Source organism: Mustela erminea, chromosome 2 (assembly GCF_009829155.1).
Source record: "Mustela erminea isolate mMusErm1 chromosome 2, mMusErm1.Pri, whole genome shotgun sequence".
Classification (NCBI taxonomy): domain Eukaryota; kingdom Metazoa; phylum Chordata; class Mammalia; order Carnivora; family Mustelidae; genus Mustela; species Mustela erminea.
Window position 1 is genome coordinate 153,919,078 of NC_045615.1, and position 19,864 is coordinate 153,938,941.

General features: G+C 36.5%; 1 long non-coding RNA gene across 2 annotated transcripts in view; it reads left to right on the plus strand.

Annotated features, from left to right (window-relative positions):
* LOC116585154 overlaps positions 1–17,749 on the plus strand; it is a 45,403-nt gene extending 27,654 nt beyond the window's left edge. The window contains exons 1-6 of one of the 2 annotated variants that reach the window (XR_004283483.1): positions 9,732–9,841; positions 12,097–12,160; positions 13,969–13,989; positions 14,078–14,104; positions 15,588–15,698; positions 17,673–17,749. This is a non-coding gene — a long non-coding RNA (uncharacterized LOC116585154). Of the gene's footprint in view, positions 1–9,731; positions 9,842–12,096; positions 12,161–13,968; positions 13,990–14,077; positions 14,105–15,587; positions 15,699–17,672 lie in introns of those variants that run through there. The other variant, XR_004283484.1, reaches the window with a different exon arrangement.
* Positions 17,750–19,864: the final 2,115 nt, after the last annotated feature.

The window sequence follows — 19,864 nt, forward strand, 5'->3', positions numbered from 1 at the left end:
TATGAGAACAATAAAGGGGTAGTATGGAAAGGTCAAGAGTAATGCCTGAACTACAAGCATTAGGAGGGTCAGACAAAGCAAGAATAATCAGAAGGACATCGTAAGGCAGAAGGAAATAAAACTGACAGAATATTTACACAATAAACATATAAATAAAGACATCTAACCAAATGAATCATGAAGAATTTGTTTTTAAAGAGGGTTTTTTAAAAATTCAAAGGGCATTTTACTTAATATGACTGTATGACAAATGTACATTCAAATTAAATAAAAAAATAGTCATTTCTATGGACATTGGGGAGGGTATGTGCTATGGTGAGTGCTGTAAAGTGTGTAAACCTGGCGATTCACATACCTGTACCCCAGGGGATAAAAATATATGTTTATAAAAAATAAAAAATTTAAAAAAAAAGAAATAGTCATTTAAGAAGAACTAATGTATTTTATACTCAATACACATCTTGGAATTTAAAATATTCCCTTAAACATGCTCAAAAATATAAGCATTTCTCATTTAATGAAGGCATTGAAAAGAACTGTTGCAGAATCTGGCTATTTTTTTTTTCCAGCCCATGTCCAAACGTTTATTCATCCATCTTTCTTTTTTTTTTTAATTTTTTATTTATTATAAACATATATTTTTATCCCCATGGGTACAGGTCTGTGAATCGCCATGTTTACACACTTCACAGCACTCACCAAAGCACATACCCTCCCCAATGTCCATAACCCCAACCCCCATCTCCCAACCCCCCTCCTCCCAGCAACCCTCAGTTTGTTTTGTGAGACAGAATCTGGCTATTAACTATGAATTATTTAGTCACTTGTACAACAAATACGTCCGCGCAGCATATTATGGTGGCACTGAGTACCAATATGCACATGAGTGGGGCTATGTTTAGTATTTCGTGTGGCACTAGGAAATATTAATTAGTACTTAGTATGAAAAATTATATTTCTGCAAGATCATAATGTATGTTTATATGCTTTATGTATTATGCATATATATGTATACATATAAGCATGTATATCTACATACATATGTATGTATATCTTGGAATATAAAGTTAATAGCTAATCCAGTATTTTCTCTTTATTCATAGGTTTGACTGGAAAAATCTTTGTACACAGTTTCCACATCCATCCTATCACCTTGGATACCAACATGTCTGACTTCCTGTTGAAAAGGGAACAATCCTGAGACAAAGCTAAATTGTGTGAAAGATTGTCTGTTGTGTCTGTATTCTTCCTTTCTATCACGCTGGACACGCTAGATCTGAATTGTGGTCTCGTATTAACTGTATTGATGATCAACTGAAACCTCTCTAGCACCGTTGCTGAGACAGAACCTCACATCTCTTGCCAAAACATTAAAATTTCAAATGCATTTTTAGCTGTATGGTCTTTTTTTTTTTTTTTCTATCCCTCATACATAGAGATGAGGCCACTGTTACTGGAATAACCAGCTCTCTAACAACTAACGGACACCACATGGACAGCCCTGAAGCAAAGACCCTCGATCTCAAGTGTGCCTCTCAGACCCAATCTTCAGTTTCTGGGGCCCACTATGGCTGTCCCTCGGCAGGATTTAGTCCTCACTGTAACAGCTCTGTGACTGTTTCTGCTCCCATGTGTCTCGTCCAACAACTTTTATCCAGATTCTCAAGTCTGTAGTCAAAGTCTTGCCTGCCCAGATGAGAGCCCAGAACATCATCCCCAGAAGAGAGTCAGGCTTTGGGGACCTAAATATTCTAAGTCCTTCCTTGGGTGGTTAGACATTTTTTCTAACAAATGTCGAGCACGTATGATAGGCCAAACATTTTTTCTGAATGTTGTTGTAACACAAAAAACAAAACAAGATTCCTGGCTTCATGGTGTTCACCATCTAATGACTGGAGGAAGACCAAAGCAAGAAAAGAAGCAGCAGGTACTATGCCAAGTGCTGATAAGTGTGCTACTGAGGAGAAGGAGAATAGCAGGAGGATATTTTCGAGAGGGCAGTCAGGGGAGGCCACTCTGGCAAGTTGACGCTTGACCTGTGAAATGAAAAGGACGTGAGAGTAGCTGGCGGAACCCAGGTGCAGCAGAAGCACCAGTCAAAGCAAATTCACTGAGGCAGGTGCCTGGCAGAGGGAGGAGAGAACAAGAGGAGCCCAGCCTGGCTTGAGAACTGTGGAGACTGGAGACACCCATGGAAACCACATCAGGGTGGGTGAAGGCCCTCATGGCCTTGCAATTTGTGTTCTGAGAGTCACCATGAGATGCATATTTGAGAAGGGGGGAATGAGTAAATCTAGGGGACTTTTTGGGTGACTTCAAAGAATCCTCTTGTCATGTAAGGGCTTGTCATGTGGTTTCCATTCCATTTACTTTCCCTGGACCTCCTTCCTTTCCCACTCACCTGGGCTTCACCCTCGATCATTTTAAATATTTGCTAAATAGTTCACAATAACTCCCTGCCTTTGACCAACCTACCTGGGAAAGCCTAACCCTGGAAAGTCTCTAAAAATCTACTTCTACTGCTCTTTTACCCTGGCAGTTAAATTCTAAAGGGTAAAAACCAAAAATCACCTAATCATACAATTTTCCCCTTTGTCTATGTTTTCTATACTTTACTGGGTATTTGGAACTTCTTGCAAACACTTCTTTGCTGGAGTGAGAGGTAGCTGTATTTCTTTTTTGTTCCCCCAAAATGTTGGTAGCTTCACTACTCTCCTCAAGGCTTTAATGACCTACCCTTCCCTTATTCTTAGAAAAGCATTACCCTTTCTCCATCAAAGAGAATACCCAATCCATTTGTCATAAACATCCAACTCCCCATGTAACCTTCTCTAATGATCTCACTGGACACTGATTTTCCCCTTCTAGTCCCAAAGGTATGCTGATCTTCTACTCCAGAGGCAACGTCTTTTCTCTCCTTTTTACTCCCTACCAAAAGTATTCATTTTAGTAGGAATGGTTGAGGTGAAAGTAGTAATAATGATAATAACAGGTAACATATACTGAACATCTATTATGTGCAATGTGACTAATATGCATTATCTCAATCTCACAATTATTAGTAACAATGCACAGAGGTAATTGGAGCTTGCTCCCAAAGACACCACTGCAGTTGGTCCTCTTGATTCCGTCTTACCCATCCATAGCTCTTCCTGTGATTCCCTTCCTTCCCCTACTTCTATGTGTTTTGCCTCAACTCCTTTTTCTCAGACTTAACGTTGATGATCAGTAGGGTGTGGACCTTAGCCTCTTTCCTCAATTTACTCCTTCTTCTATCACCTTGCCATTTTAAGAATTTTAATTGCCCCTATATTGCCCAAATATTTTAATATAACCCTGAATTTCTGCTTGCAAGATAGACTGACAGACCCAATCATCTCCTGGTTTTCTCTGCTTATTTTTGTATTTCCCTAGTTACGTATAAGCACTGTGAGTATGTTTTTTCCTCAGTCTCCTGTCCACAGAATGCATCCATGTGAACTCACATTTTCTTCTAAGTTTGTCAAGTCTCTTTTTTATTATAATAAAATGAAAGAGAATATATTATTTAACCTAGGTGCTTGCCAGTAACTAAATAGGCTGGTAGGATTTGTAGACTCAGATAAGGATTGTGGTTCTATGTGTCTTTCAGGTATGTGGAAAATAATTTAAAAAGTAAGTCATCAAACAATATTTTGCTCATCTAACAGTCTGCTAGAATCTCTCAGAAAGTAAATGTTAGCATTTTTATGTTATATAAAAATGGGAACTTATTTTTTTATACTGAGTTATTACATTAAATGTAATTTAGAGAAATATGAGTTAGTGAAGAATGTGGACATCCTTCCTTGTCAGGCAAAATTTATTGCCTTACACTGTTCAACACTTCATTCTATGTGAAACTCTGCATTTTTCCTAAGGAGAAAAACCAGTGTTCATCAGAACTGCCCAGAAGTCTCTGAACATATATAAGGGTATGTGTTCTAATACTATTCTTACAATTGGAAGAGTTAAGTCCACGTACTTGTTTTGGCACTAGTACATGTGTATGTATTTACATAAATATTGCATGTCCATGTGTATATATTCTTTTTTCATATGTACATACCAAATAAAAATTAGTGTTTTTTTAATAAGATAGTCTGCTGTCTAAATAATAGGTAGAAACAAACTCAAAACATGTACATTTTTCAACTATGAACAAAAATATCTCTTCTAATTTCTCTGAAAAATTAAATTAAGGGAGATTTATTCTTGCTTAGCTCCACTCATCATTGAACTTCTCAAAGTCTCTAAAGTAACAGAGATCTTGTCATTGAATGTGTTCCATTACTGTAAGCCTGTGTTTCTCCAACATGGTGTTTTGAATGTTTGGCAAATTCATTTCCTATCTAGGCTGTATTTAATGAATATTTTTAACTTACACTGTTTACATTTATTTTAAAAAGAAACATATAATCATAACCCAAGCCACAGGTTTACTATGTAGTTATATGTACAGTTTTTGATACACAATAATATAAACAAAAATTTTAAAAAACACTTCTATTCATGTACTGCCTAAAATCATCTTATAAACTTATTTATTCATCTAACTAATATTTATCGAGTTTGTACTGCATGTCAGGCATATTATAAGACTCTGAAGATACAGAAGTCCATGAGCTGACAATACTTCTGCCAATAGCACTGAAGTTCTCTTTATGATAAAAAGATACGCTCTGTAACAAATGCCATAGGAGCAAAAGGCCAAATATTTCTTTTCTTTTTAAAAAACTTGAGTATATGTGACACACAATGTTACATTAGTTTCAGGAGTACAACAAAGCAACACAACTTTTTACATGCTATATTGTGCTCACCACAAGTGTAGCTTTCATCTGTCACCATATGCTACTACAATACCATTGACTCTATTCCCTATGCTATGTGTTTTATTATCATGACTTATTCATTCCATAACTGGAAGCTTGTAGAAAACATTCCCTTTCACTCATTACCCATGTTATGTGCCCCCTTCCCCTGGAACAGTCAGATTATTCTCTGAATTTATAGGTTTAATTCCACTTTTGTGTGTTCATTTATTTTGACTTTAGATTTCACACATGAGTTAAATCAGATGGGATTTTTCTTTCTCTGTCTGACTTATTTCACTTAGTATAATATCCTCTAGGTCCATCCATGTTGTTGCAAATGTCAACATCTCATTCTTTTCATGGCTGTATAATATTCCTCTCTCTGTGTGTGTGTGTGTGTGTGTGTGTGTGTGTGTGCGCACATTCTAATATGTGTGCATATACCACATCATTTCCTTTCTTCTTCTCTGTGATTCATGGGTTTCTGTAGTGATATCTTTAGCTTTTTTGTCCTCGTTTTTTGTGCATCTCTTCCAGGTTTGGAGTTTGTGCTTAACTGCTTTGCATACAACAAGCTGAATATACAGCAGTCGATATTAATAAGTTAATGATTATATAAGGTCAAACACATTCTAAAAAAAATTTCAACTCCCTACTCTGTTTTTTATGTGCTTTCATTTTTACATCTTTTTATTCATATTTTTTTACATCTAATTGTGGCCATTTCTTTCACACTCAAAGAAGCCCCTTTACTATTTCTTGCTGACAAACTCCTTTGCCATTTGTTTGTTTGGGAAATTATCTCTCCTTCGTTGTGAATGATAACCTTGCAGGGATTGGTCGTAAGTCTTCTCCTTCCAGCACTTTGTACATAACATGCAACTCCTTTCTGGCCTACAAAGTGTCTGTCTTTTTTTTTTTGGAAGATTTTATATATTTATTTGACAGAGAGAGAAAGTTCACAAGGAGACAGAGAGGTAGACAGAGAAAGAGGAGAAAGCAGTCTCCCTGCTGAGCAGAGAGCCCGATGTGGGGCTCGATCCCAAGACCCTGAGATCATGACCTGAGCTGAAGGCAGAGGTTTAACCCATTGAGACACCCAGGCGCCCCTGGCCTACAAGGTTTCTGCTGAACAATCAACTAATAGCCCTATAGGTTTTCCCTTATATGTAACATTTGCTTCTCTCTTGGTGCTTTTAAAATTCTCTTATATTTTATATCTAACATTTTAATTATTATGTGTCCTGGTGTTGACCAGTATGGGCTCATCTCCTTTGGACCTGATGTCCATTTCTTTCTCTAGATTAGGGATGTTTACTTGGTATTCTTTCTTTTTTTTTTTATTTTTTATTTATTTTCAGCATCACAGTATTCATTATTTTTTCATCACACCCAGTGCTCCATGCAATCCGTTCCCTCTATAATACCCACCACCTGGTACCCCAACCTCCCACCCCCCACCCCTCAATTCAAACCCCTCAGATTGTTTTTCAGAGTCCATAGTCTCTCATGATTAATCTCCCCTTCCAATTTTCCCCAACTCCCTTCTCCTCTCCATCGCCCCTTGTCCTCCATGCTATTTTGCTCCACAAATAAGTGAAACCATATGATAATTGACTCTCTCTGCTTGACTTATTTCACTCAACATAATCGCTTCCAGTCCCGTCCATGTTGCTACAAAATTTGGATATTCTGCTACAAAATTTGGATTGCTACAAAATTTTTGCTACAAAATTTTCTGCTACAAAATTTTGTTGCTACAAAAGTTAGATATTCATCCTTTCTGATGGAGGCATAATGCTCCATAGTGTATAAAGACCAAATTTTCTTTATCCATTCGTCTGTTGAAGGGCATCTTGGTTCTTTCCAAAGTTTGGCGACCGTCGCCATTGCTGCTATAAACATTGTGGTACAGATGGCCCTTCTTTTCACAACATCTGTATCTTTGGGGTAAATACCCAGGAGTGCAATTGCCCAGTCATAAGGAAGTTCTATTTTTAATTTCTTGAGGAATCTCCACACGGTTCTCCAAAGAGGCTGCACCAACTTGCATTCCCACCAACAGTGTAAGAGGGTTCCCCTTTCTCCACATCCCCTCCAACACATGTTGTTAAAATGTTCATCATCACTAGCCATCAGGGAGATTCAAATTAAAACCACATTGAGATATCACCTTACACTTGGTATTCTTTCTTGAAGTAAGTTTAATTCCCCCATTCTCTCTCTTCTTCTTCTTCTGGGACATTTCTAACGCAAATATTCATTTTCTTGATGTTATCTAAGAGATCCCTTAAGCTATCTTACTTTTTAAAATCTCTTTACATTTTTGTAAATGTAAAGTGTTTCTCATTACCCTGTTTTCCAGGTCACCCATACATTCTTATACATCTGCTAGTCTATGGTTGATTCCTTCTACATTTTAGTATTCACACAAGAATATACACGGGACAGGGTACCTGGGTGGCTCAGTGGCTTAAAGCCTCTGCCTTCGGCTCAGGTCATGATCTCAGGGTCCTGGGATTGAGTTCTGCATCGGGCTCTCTGCTCAGCGGGCAGCCTGCTTCCCTTTCTCTCTGCCTGCCTCTCTGTCTACTTGTGATCTCTCTCTATCAGATAAATTAAAAAAATCTTTAAAAAAAAAAAAAAGAATATACACGAGATGTCCTTTAGTTAAATAAATAAACATTATGGATTTTGTTTAGACTATAAACCTATTTTATTATGAGACAAATAAAGACAATAAGAAAAAAAGAAGAGAAGGAAGAAGCCTAAGGAAAATCCAACAAAAATACCATCATAAAATCCTATTCACTGTTTGCACACTTATGCCAACAATTTTATGCCACACTTGTGATATAGCAAGGGCTCTTTATTGATGTCTCCCTTGTAAATATAAACTCTGGCATTTTTCAAACAGAACACTGGTTGGTTATGGAGGAAAGGATATTTGTTTTACTTAACTATAAAATGTCAGGACATGTTCTGGTCCATCGATATTCTGAAATGACATACTGTCCCTGGAGGATGGCACCATAACAAATGGAAGGTTATTCCAGTGTTTAGGTTCCATCTTCTTGTTTCCCACACTCACACACAATCCCCATCCTTCCTATCTTGTTACAGTAGGAAGTGATGAGTGGAAAAATGCTAACATTTTGATGTCCAACCTAAAATATGGGTGAGTTAAGTTTAATTGTAAATGTGTATATTAACATCTATCTATTTTTATTACCTAGCAGTTTGGTTTTCTTCATGTTCTTTGGTATTGCCCTTGGAGAATTAGTTCACTTTTTCTTTATGAGATTATGAATTACATAGATCTATTAGAATAGTGCCAAGTAACCTTCCTTACATGAATCAATAAAGTAATAGTGAAAGAAAAAAGTAAGTGAGAGTCAGAAGGGGAAAGACAAAAAAAACTTACAAAGAAAAACTAGTACTTACCAAGAAAGCAAGTCATATGACAATACCAAGTGAATAAGCAGGGCCTTTACTTTTTTTTAAATCAGATGTGTTTCAGTACTTACTAAACCCTATATATTTTTTTCCATTGAGAATATACTAAAGATTAGTTTTGCTTTGCATTTGAGAAGAGAATATATATCTATAAGGCTTAGAAATCAATGAAAGTATACTAAATAATTTAAAATGAATTTGACTGTAATTCTTTTTGCCTTCTAAAACATTTGTATGTTTTGTATATTACCCAGAGAATAGCAGTAATTTTTAATGGGTGGTTCAAATATAGCATAGATTATTCACCTAATAAGTATTTTCTTGACACTTGATAAAAATTAAAACTTAAATTGTATTTATGGGACCTAATCTCTAGACAAATAATATACTACTGAGTCTATCATTTGGTTTCTCAAACTTTATGCTACACAGATCATTGCCTGGGGATACTGTTAAAATGAGATTCCTAGTGTATCCCCAAGGTTCTGATGCAGCGAATCTAGAAAGAGGGTCTATTCATTAGCACTTCCGCAAGCTCTCACATGATTCTGATTCTGATAGTTCTATGTATCACATTACGAGTAACAGTAGGCTAAGACATAATATTTACAAACCTTAAAAATGATTTCCTTATATTTAGCTCTGACTGAATTAATGTCAGTTCTGACATCGAATTATTTGACAGGTGGCAAAAAGGTGAACTATTATACAAATTTCCCTAGAAACTAAATGAAAAGGAATTTTCCTTCTGTCTAGTGTATAATCATGCACACACATATGGGTCCCACTGAGGAACATGAGCCCCTAAAGGCTCAAAAGAAGTAAATTAAATTCCAAAATATGTGCCTCCAGCTACTTGTGAGAAATGTAGACTAAGCATCTATGGTCACTTGATTTCAAAAGAAGAATTATTTTATTAATTACAGTATTCAATGAATGAATGAATTTTGGCCAATTTTGGATATCTTTAAGACTTAAAGTTTGCCAGTCAATAGAAGAAAAGCACACTTTAATAATTCGGAGAAAACATACTTGAAATAAATGAAGATTTCAATTTTATTATGACAATTGTCACCACTTATTAAGCACAAGTAGTTCTTTAATAAAGTGGTTATCATTTTTGGCATAGAGGTGTTCCATCTTGGACATGCATTTGTTGAAATAGGGAGATGGTGCTCTTTGGAAACATTTTTAATGTTTCAATCATTTCTACGCTTGGCTTACTGCAACTTACTTTTCTCTCTGTCTTATTCACAGATGCCTAGACTGACACTAAGATTAATATTTGATGGGTCCATCTGTTTCCTGGTCATGTGCTTTACAATCTTCTGTTGTAAAAATCAGCATGTTCAGTTTATCTTGGTTTCTGTGGGGACAGGTTTTGGGCATTATTTTCAATTCAATAATATGATCTCATATTTGACATGATTTAGAAAAACAAATGCAGGATTTCAGTGTACTTAAATACATCCGTGCTCAGGAAAAGCACCTCATCTCTTGGGGCTTCAGACTTCCAGTCTCTGACTCTCGAGTCTCATCTTGGATAACAGGTAATACATTCACGTACGATCAAGTATGATGTCTTATTTTAATCTATTGTTCATTGGAACAACTTAAAAACCACTTATAAAATGTATATTATTGACTGATAATTTCTCATAAAGAAACGATTTAAAGACATAATGATCTGATGTGAAGATCTGAAGTTGAGTTGAGGATGTCAGTGCCTCTGAATTGACAGCAGTCCTGTTACAAAGAGAACGAAGTGGAAAGAAGGAATTGTGCTCCATCATCTCTGCTGGTGGGATTTTATAAAAAACTTTTATCCTTGACTAAATTCATGACATCAACTTTGTTAAAAGTTACTTTTACCTTTAACTCAAAGTCAGAATCGAAATTTTGTGAGAAAATGGTCTCAGAAGAGTGTCAGCTCTCTTTTGGCAAATATGTTTATTTCAGAGTTTAAAGTTACCTTTTTTAAAAGTTACTTTATTTAGAGTGGAGAAGGGAGTTGGGGGAAATTGGAAGGGGAGGTGAACCATGAGAGACTATGGACTCTGAAAAACAATCTGAGGGTTTTGAAGGGACGGGGGGTGGGAGGATGGGGTACCAGGTGGTGGGTATTATAGAGGGCACAGATTGCATGGAGCACGGGGTGTGGTGCAAAAATAATGAATACTGTTATGCTGGAAATAAAAAAAAAAATAGCTTTCCTAAAGTAAAAAAAAAAAAGAAAAGAAAAGAAAAGAAAATACTCTTGATTTGTGTTCACGGCCAAAAGCAATAAATAGACACTTGATCATTAAAAAAAAAAAAAAAAAAAAAAAAAAAAGTTACTTTATTCCCAACACTAATTCATTTTCCATAACCTTCTCATTGTCATTTTCATCATTCAAAATAGGGGTTTTTTTCTGCAACGTTAACATTGTATAAAGTACTATTTCATTTAAATAATTTTCACTTTCTTAACCCATTTTCATTTTATTGTAATTTGGCTGGAAAAAAGTTTGTAGTATCTCAGATGTTTTTCATTGTGTTCTTTGGGATATATCTTTTCAAACTCCTAAATCAATCAGTCTAGCTAGGTAGTTATTTATCCATCTGTGGAAGATCACTTTCTGTGTATTTCCATCTTTTACTTTCAATAAGCTGCCAGGTAGAAACAATGCTAAAAGTTACATCCTATTTTGTATCATAACATGACTGAATATTTGGTGTACATAATAGATGATAGAAAAACTTCACCAAGAAATATTTAATTCCATAAGCTATCAAATGCCACAGTCCTGAGCTTACACTAATGAGACAGAACAAGCAGATAAGGAACAAGGAAAGTGCCATCATCCTTGAGTTCTGCTTCATATGTTAAAGTAAATTTAGAGCTATCTAGCAAAAGAACAGTTTCTTCTATTTTTAAACATGAGTTGTTACTTTAATGTTCTATCAAAACTGGTGGTTGGAAAAAAAAAGCCTTTGCCTATTATTTACCTTATAGTTTGAAAATTTTTATATCTATGTCTTCAATTCAGAAATAAATAATCTACTTTACTTCTTCTACAGCAATAAAATTGGGTTCACTTGTATACAGAGAATTACAAATACATGTCAAGTAATCCCAGATCACATTAATTTAGTTGAAGGAGCTAATATGGAGAATCAATTACTTTTACCGATTCAATTTCTCAAAATATCTACAGATATTGTCCCTAAAACTTTTCAATTTGGTTTTTCCCTTCCAAATATCATTCATTTTCAAGCCTGAAATCTGGCTTGTTTTCACACACTCTGTTATGAAACCAGTCCCTATTGTTTGTCAATCTATCTTCTTTATACTCTGCCTTAACTCTCCTCCTGTCATTCTGTGAGCCCCCTAATCTCATAACAATCTAAGAGGCAGCCTGACTCCATCACTGTCCCCCCTACATGCTGAAGGATGTCACTTCCAGCACGTAATCCTCCCCCTCCTTTGTCATTCTCGATTGGCTCCCAACACTTCTTACTTATCCTACATAATCTCGCACAACCTTAGCTTTTGCTTTGCTTTAATGCACTCATCCTCACGGTCTCTTCAAGTAGTCCCTTTTTGGCTGTTTCTATAGCACTTTATTTCCAAATCACAGCACTTATCTTTATTTAGCAATATCCCCTACCAGTTCTAAGTTCCCTGATGTCAGGCAATGTGTTTCCATTGTCTTTTTCTTTCCTGTATGTCTCCCAAGGCTTTGGAGCATAGTTTGATCAATAAATGTTCGACTTGTAACAGCAGGAATGAATACGCTACTGATTTTCATATATGCTTTCACAGGACTCAGTCAAATATGAAGATCTTTGTCTTTGCCTTTATCATGGTTCTCATGGTTGCCATGATCGTAAGTATATCAGGAAATTTTGAATAAAATAATATGTTCTCGGTAGTTATCCAAAGATTCTCTTTGTTTCTTGTGTTCTGGCCATTGTTTATATTTTCCTGATCACGGCTTTATAGATTTTAATGTTTTTATATGGACAATTTCTTTCAATTAACCTAGATAAGTTCATTAGGGGTTTAGAATAAATCCTAGGTACACATGCTCACATACATACACACATACACCTGTGCTAAACACACATGGACACACACACACACACAGTGCACCTAGACACTAAACTCACAGGGCACTGGTATGTAAAAATGAAATTTTTAAAAGAATGCCACAAAAATGTGGGACTCAGAGGCTGATAAAGGACACGTGAATATTATAATTTCAGACCAACCAAATGTCAGGAGCTCCTGCCCGTATTTTCATTTACTTGTATGTCGTCAGGTGAAACCTGACCCGTCTGAAGCTTTCCTCCTCCTCCACTTCCTCCTCCACTTTCCAACCATCCCTCCCTTCCGGCTCAGCCTCCTCCTCTCCTTCTTCCCTCCTCCTCTCCCTTGGCTCGCACCACCTCTGCCTCCTCCTTTCTGCCTTTCCCTTCCTCCTCCCCCACCTCCTAACCTCTTCAGGAAAGGTTAGGAGGAAACAGGAAAGAGGGGAAGGATTCCTGTCCTCCTAGTCAACCTCCTACTTTTGTCCTTCCCCTAATTCCCCCCCTTACTCCCACTTCCTCCTCATTGCTCCTACCTTTGTTTCTTATTCTGTTCAAATAATGGGTTGTTTTGTTTTGTTTTGTTTTTGTTTTTTTGTATTCTTTGTGTCTAGCTACCAACAAATTCTTCAAGAAATTAGGATGACTGGGTGGCTTAGTCAGTTAACCATCTGCCTTCACCTCAGGTTTATCTCAGGATCCTGGGTCCCACATCAGCAGAGAGCTAATTGCTCAGCAGAGAGCCTGCTTCTCCCTCTGCCTCTCCCCCTAACTCTTCCCCTTGCTTGTGTGCTTGCTCTCTCACTCTCTCTGGCAATTAGATAAATAAATAAAAATTTTTAAAAAAGAAATAATTATACTTCTTTAATTGATCAGAAAAGTTCTAGTGGATGTATCAAAAAAGTTATTTATGGCATCACAGTATATCATTTTATTTTTTAATAAAAGGACAGAAGTGCAAAAAGTAAAAATCTAAGAACAGAGAAAAACATAGTACCAGACTCTTTTTAGTACATACAGTATTTAAATATAAGTAGCTCTTAACCTATATAAAACATATCCCAGACACATATGTTTTAAGCAACTCTGAAGCTTAGGTTTTCAATATCTGTCCCATTCACACATGAAAGATTTTCCTTTTCATATATGCAAAAAAAAAAAAAAATGCACCAGAAGGAGTTGATACTAGAATGTAGAAAATTAATTACAGCAAAAATACACTCTTCACTTCTTTTAAAAATGTCATTAAACAAACAAAAAAACTAGTTTACTTTATCAGTCATGAAGCCTTTTTTCTTCATTTTATTTAATCATAATTAAGGCAGCGTGGTACATTTTTTTTTTAAGATTTTATTTATTTATTTGACAGACAGAGATCACAAGTAGGCAGAGAGGCAGGCAAGGAGGAGAGGGGGAAGCAGGTTCCCTGCCGAGCAGAGAGCCTGATGTGGGGCTCGATCCCAGGCCTCTGGGATCATGACCTGAGCTGAAGGCGGAGGCTTTAATCCACTGAGCCACCCAGGTGCCCCAGCGTGGTACATTTTTTATACTCAATTTCAAGTTATAAAATGAAGGTGTTCATTATTATTTTTTACTTTTTTCCCAGGGAGCTGATTCGTCTGAAGAGGTAAGACATTTTCATTCACGGGTAAACTTGATAATGAAACCTGCATTAAGATCTTAATCTGTTTTTGTTTTTGTTTTTGTTTTGAAAGAAATACAGGAACTATTTTCCTCGTCTTGTAAGTATTCCCCTGATAATATGGTATAGTACAAACATATTTTCTCCTTGACTATTTATTCTATATAAAGAACCAATACTTATCTCTGAAACATATCTATATAATGAATGGTTAGAGGACACATTGATTGTACTTATTTATGATACACTGGTAAAATAACCCAAGTCTTGGATAGTAGTAACATTAAATAGAAACTCCTAAGGCCAGCCTGAAGATGCCAACTATTCTCTTGGGATTTAAGTATCTTTGTCTGGCAAATAATTGCCTTGGCCAAAGAACAGTTGAAATTCTAATTCTACTATGTATGATATATGCCTAATGGAGCATTGAGGCTGCTAAAAGCACATATGAGATAGTAAGCCTCCACCTTCTGATTCTTTTGAAAGATGATGAAGACATTAGATTAATGTAATTTACCATGTTAAAATAGATAGAAAACTTCATTTCCTTCTTTCTTTTTTTCCAGATTTTTAAAATTTATTTATTTGAGAGAAAGAGAAAGAGCATGAACAGGGAAGGGGAAGGGGCACAGGGAAAGGGATAAGCACACTGTCCCTGAAGCGGGGAGACTATCTTGGGGCTCAATTCCAGGACCCTGGGATCATGATTTGAGCCAAAGGCAGATGCTTAACAGACTGAGCCACACAGGTGCTCCTAACATTTTTCTTAATGAAATGTACATTGATATCCCTTGCTCTTTTGACATGCCATATCAGTATGATAATGTCTCAAAAATTTTTAGTAATATAGTACGTAGATGAGTTTAAATGACCTCAAATAAGAATAATCAGAAGGAGAGATGAAGGCTATCTGATTTAACAAGAAGCCAGTATTAAATAATATGGGGCTTCCACGAGATAGTAAGCTTATTCTAAGTGAAGAGTCAAAGTAACAATTCCATCTAACCTAGAATTAGTAACTTTCCTTCTCTCACATATTCAAGGATGGCAAAGTAAGAGCTTGGATGTAATATTATAAAGAATATGTAAACCTTTTATACGTGGTTGGCTATGATCAGTGGCTCCACACATATTATAAAATGCGTGGCAAAACTGTCAACAAATAGTAAAAAGTAAATGCTTTCTCATTTTAAACTTGCTTTAAACATTTCTTTTCAAAAAAGTGAAAACCTGGGGCACCTTCCTGGCTCAGTCAGTTAAGCGTCTGCCTTTGGCTCAGGTAGTGATCCCAGGGCCCTAGGATTCAGCCCCTTGCTGTGTCCAACTCCCTGCTGTGCAGGGAGCCTTCTTCTTCCTCTCCCTCTGCCCCTCCCTCCAATCCTGTTCTTTCTTTCCCTCTCAAATAAATAAATAAAATCTTTTTTTAAGTGAAAACCTAACCTAAGTTTAGAAAAAACAATCACATGGATGACATATAAGTTCCTATTGACCTTAATAGCTAAGATTTTAAAGGAAATTATTTTGAAATATTTGCACATTGTCTTAATTCTCTGCAACTATCCCTTCATTTTCTTTGTATACAGAATAGGTATCCAGCAACTTGGCCATATCAACCTTATCAACCTTATCCTTATCCTTATCCTTATCCTTATCCTTATCCTTATGGTCAGTAACCCCAGGACACGGTCACAAAGGTAAGGTGAATCTAGTAACATTTCATATTCTTTAGAAGTATCAGTGGTGACATTAAAACAAGAATAAACAAAACCAAAGCATTAAACCAAAGCAGCCCCAGTTTAGGAAATGGAGCCTGGTGTAGCTCTCTTAAAATGCAGTTATTTACCTAAATGTTTCTGAGAGAAAACTTCTGTCCTGGTGTCATGAAAGGGCTAGGATTTGAGGATGAGAACACCATAGTTGGCAAATGTTTATGACAATTACTGTTTCATGACCTTGAACTAATCCTAATCTTTTCTAAACTTCATTTTCTCATGGGCAAAACGGGTATTTGATGAGATTGAACCAATTCACAGAATTGGTGAAACTTAGACATTACGTAAGACCCTGATCAGAATTGCTATAATATGGTTGCAGACCGCCTTGCCCCTAAATCTGTGCCTAATATTATTTAAGACTTTATCTTCTAAAATGTAATCTTTGGAGCAGCTGCACCAGCACCTCCTGGGTAATGGTTGGAAATGGAGAGTCTAAAGCCTCATCCTGACCTATGCAATCAGAATCTACATTTTTATAAGATTCAGAATGCAATAAATTTTGAAATGTTTCCTCAGGAATTCTGAGGAGCAATTAGAATAGTGACAACTGCTCTAATATACTACTAACAAGAAGGAAAGAAAATATTACTAATTTCTTTTTAGAATGTCAATTTTATCTAAAACAACATTACATGTTCTAAATTCTATGAAAGATTAAATAATTCTGTATAAAATAAAGCATTTGGCGTGGGGGGGGGGCGAAAAGAAGAATGTCCTACAATTCAGAGTGAAATGGTTCAGAGGGCTTCAATTATTTTTAATTACACATGGAGAATTCATTCACAGGGAATTACCTGTTGCCATTAATAACAGGGCAAAGAATCTGAACTTGTCCTGCTAAGCATTAGGTAGTTGCTGAGTACATAGAACAAGGAAGGATGTACTAAAAACATTGTTGGGAGAGATTAATAGGGATGAACTGAGTAGGCTATCGTTAAGGGGAGAGGAGGTGGAAATGAAATAGGTTGGTGATATAAAGACGCTGGGAAAATATGAGAAAAGGACCCCAAGAAAAGACAGTAAATAGGCTTGAAGATCCATGAATGAGACTAAATCAGGGAAGGGGGGGCAGGGAATGGATGTAAGTCCTCAGAATCTGATTACCAATCCACCTGCTGAGCACTATGCCTTTCAGAAAGAGAAGGTGCTGGCCTGTTGACCATCTGTTTGTTGGCTTTTACTGTCATTCCTTAGGGAATTTGGCTTGGTGCAGAGGTTTTTCTTTGTTTCAGCAGGGATGTTAAAGACTGGCTAGGTTAAGTTTGAAAGACAATAGCAGTTAAGTTGAAAAGTGACAAGGGGAGAAAAAAAGACAGTAGAAATTCACTCAATCAGTTTTTCAATAATGATTCAGCATGTTTTAATTCTCCAAAGTAATAAGAAAAGTAACCCCTTGGTATATATTTATAGCTTCTTCAGAACAAAATCCATCGCATAGAGAGAACACTTAAATCTCAGAAATCTGCAAAGTGTCTCAAAATCCAACAGAAAAGGCTTTTCCTTTATAGGCTAAAGAGAAGTCAGCAAAGATTAGCAGAAACTTTTGAGGGGAACTGGGTGAGCAGTGGGAAAGGACCAGTAGGATCTGACACAAAGTGCCCACCGTGGTTAGCGGAGCCTCTGGATCAGTGTTTGATAAAGGACAAACTCCATCTTTAGTGCTTGTTCAGATGTGGGGCAAGCAGAGCTCAAAGCCAGTAGGAAGGAGAGAGGCCTGATGAGCATTTCATCTGGACCAAGCAAAGAGTATCAAACAGACACCTGTGAGCACTTGGTCAGTCTCAGAGGAACGGAACTAGATACAACTCAAAACAAGGAAAGCAGAAGGGTATCAGCAATGACTTGATGTGTAGTTCAAATTTAATAAAAAGAATGTTTTCTCTTTCTCCACAGGCTTGGCGGAAAGTCTTATTTTTCTCTCTTACTCATGATGATTCTTCCTATTCAGAAATCCTTTACCCATCTAGTCACATATATTAGCCCCGATATAACACATTCACCCAACATACTTTTAAAATTATGTTTTGAAAAATAATTTTTTAAAGTACAGTTTTATTTGCATTATGTTATATATTATGTCACTATTTAAAAACGATTAGACCCATAAATAATCTCTAGCTTTTCCAAAACAGAAAAGAAATCCCATCAAATAATGTTAAAGGAACAAAACACACCGGAGATTAATGATCAATATTTTTAAAATAATAGTAATAGTAGTCTCTGAACTATTTGAAATTTTCTTTTTTCCTCTATGTTAATAGCATTATAAAAATTAAAAAAAAAAACTTGTCGTGCGTAGTAAATTGATTTATCAAACATATACTGCTTCTCCAATTTTGTTTGTTTCTGGCATAACCATTACAGATTATCAAAACTGGTGGTTTAAATAAAGAAATTTATGCTTCATGGTTCTGTAGTCAGAGACTTATTCTTTCAGACAGCTGTGGTGTACAATCTTTCTTCGTCTCTACCTAGTTTCTAGTAATTTATTGGCCATCCTGGAATTCCTGGGTTTGTAAATGCATTATTTCAATCTCTGCCTCTCTTCTCCCAAAGCAATCTTCTCCCTCTGTGAGTCTCTCTTCTTCTGAGACACCAGTCAAATGGATTAAGTGCCCAGTCCACTCCAGTATGAATTCATCATAACCAATTACATCTGCAGTGGCCCATTCTTTCCAGAGAAGGTCACATTCTGAGGTCTTGGGGTGAGGACTTGAGTATATAAAGTAGGGAGGAACACAACGGAATCCATTCCACCCAGCTGACTTTCGATTCCCAATATAATTTTTCTGCAACTGTTATAGGTCAATGCTTGTAATATACTTCACTATATCAACATTTCCAAAGAAAAGACATTCGGTGCTGTTTCATAATCTTCTGGGACAATGATTATGGAAGAAAGTAGTTTATGACATACGTGCATGGTTATTTAAGGGACACGAACAATCTCATTTTAATTTTGAAACTGTTTATACTAGAAGACATTTTAATTCATGCAATTTACATGAAATCACTAAAAGACTACTCAAAATCTTACCTTTAGTTTTAAAAATACTCCTAAGGAAAACAGAGGCACTTTTAACAAGCAGCTGGAAAGAAAGTCTTTCAGCTGTTCAATATTTGTAAATATTAACATCTAAAAGTATACAAATTAGGCTGAATTACAATTTTTATGAGATAGAAAATTTTATTCACCAAAATTCATGGAGATAAGGTTTCTCTTCTGGAGCAAAGTAGCCAAAACTAAAGGCAAATCTCTAACCCCCAGAAGGGTGCCCACAGCAGGAGAACCAAGTGGGACCAAAGATATTTGCAAGGAACAGAAGGAGGGTGTTAAGGCTCAGAAGCTGAGGAAAGAACCAGAGATAGAAGTTCGTAGAATGCTGGCGGGCACCTGGGTGGCTCAGTGGGTTAAGCCTCTGCCTTTGGCTCAGGTCATGATCTCAGGGTTCTGCGATGCAGCTCCTCATTGGCCTCTCTGCTCTGCGGGGAGCCTGCTTCCCTCTCTCTCTCTGCCTGCCTCTCTGCCTACTTGTGATCTCTCTCTGTCAAATAAATAAATAAAATCTTAAAAAAAAAAAAAAAAAAAGAATGCTGAGCTGTGTGTATTGTGTGTTCCTCCTGAACTACCTTTTGGCCATCCAACTTACACACTTTGATAAAAAAGATTCTGAAATTTAACAAACCCAAAATAGAAATTTTTGTTGTTCCTGAGTCTTATCGAATATCACCTTATACTGGGACAGACACTAACCTGAGATAAATCAGTCATTTTTTTTTCTCCTCTGCCCTGAACTCTTTACATAAAACCAATATATATCTGGTCTGTGTTTGGGTCTCTTTTTTTATCCGCTTCCCCAACAACTGTACACACACTCCTTTCTGATGTTCAGTTCCAGGCTCATGGGGCTTCCTCACACTTATTTGTACTAACTCAAACTCAGCAGAGGACTAAAAGAAACCCTCTGCAGATCTCCAGAATTCTTTGTCTGGGCAGTTTTCTCCTGCTTTTGAGATGTTTTCCTTCTGGTATTCTGCTATGTTAATTACAGATTCTTGCTGCACTGATATCAACTATTTCTCCT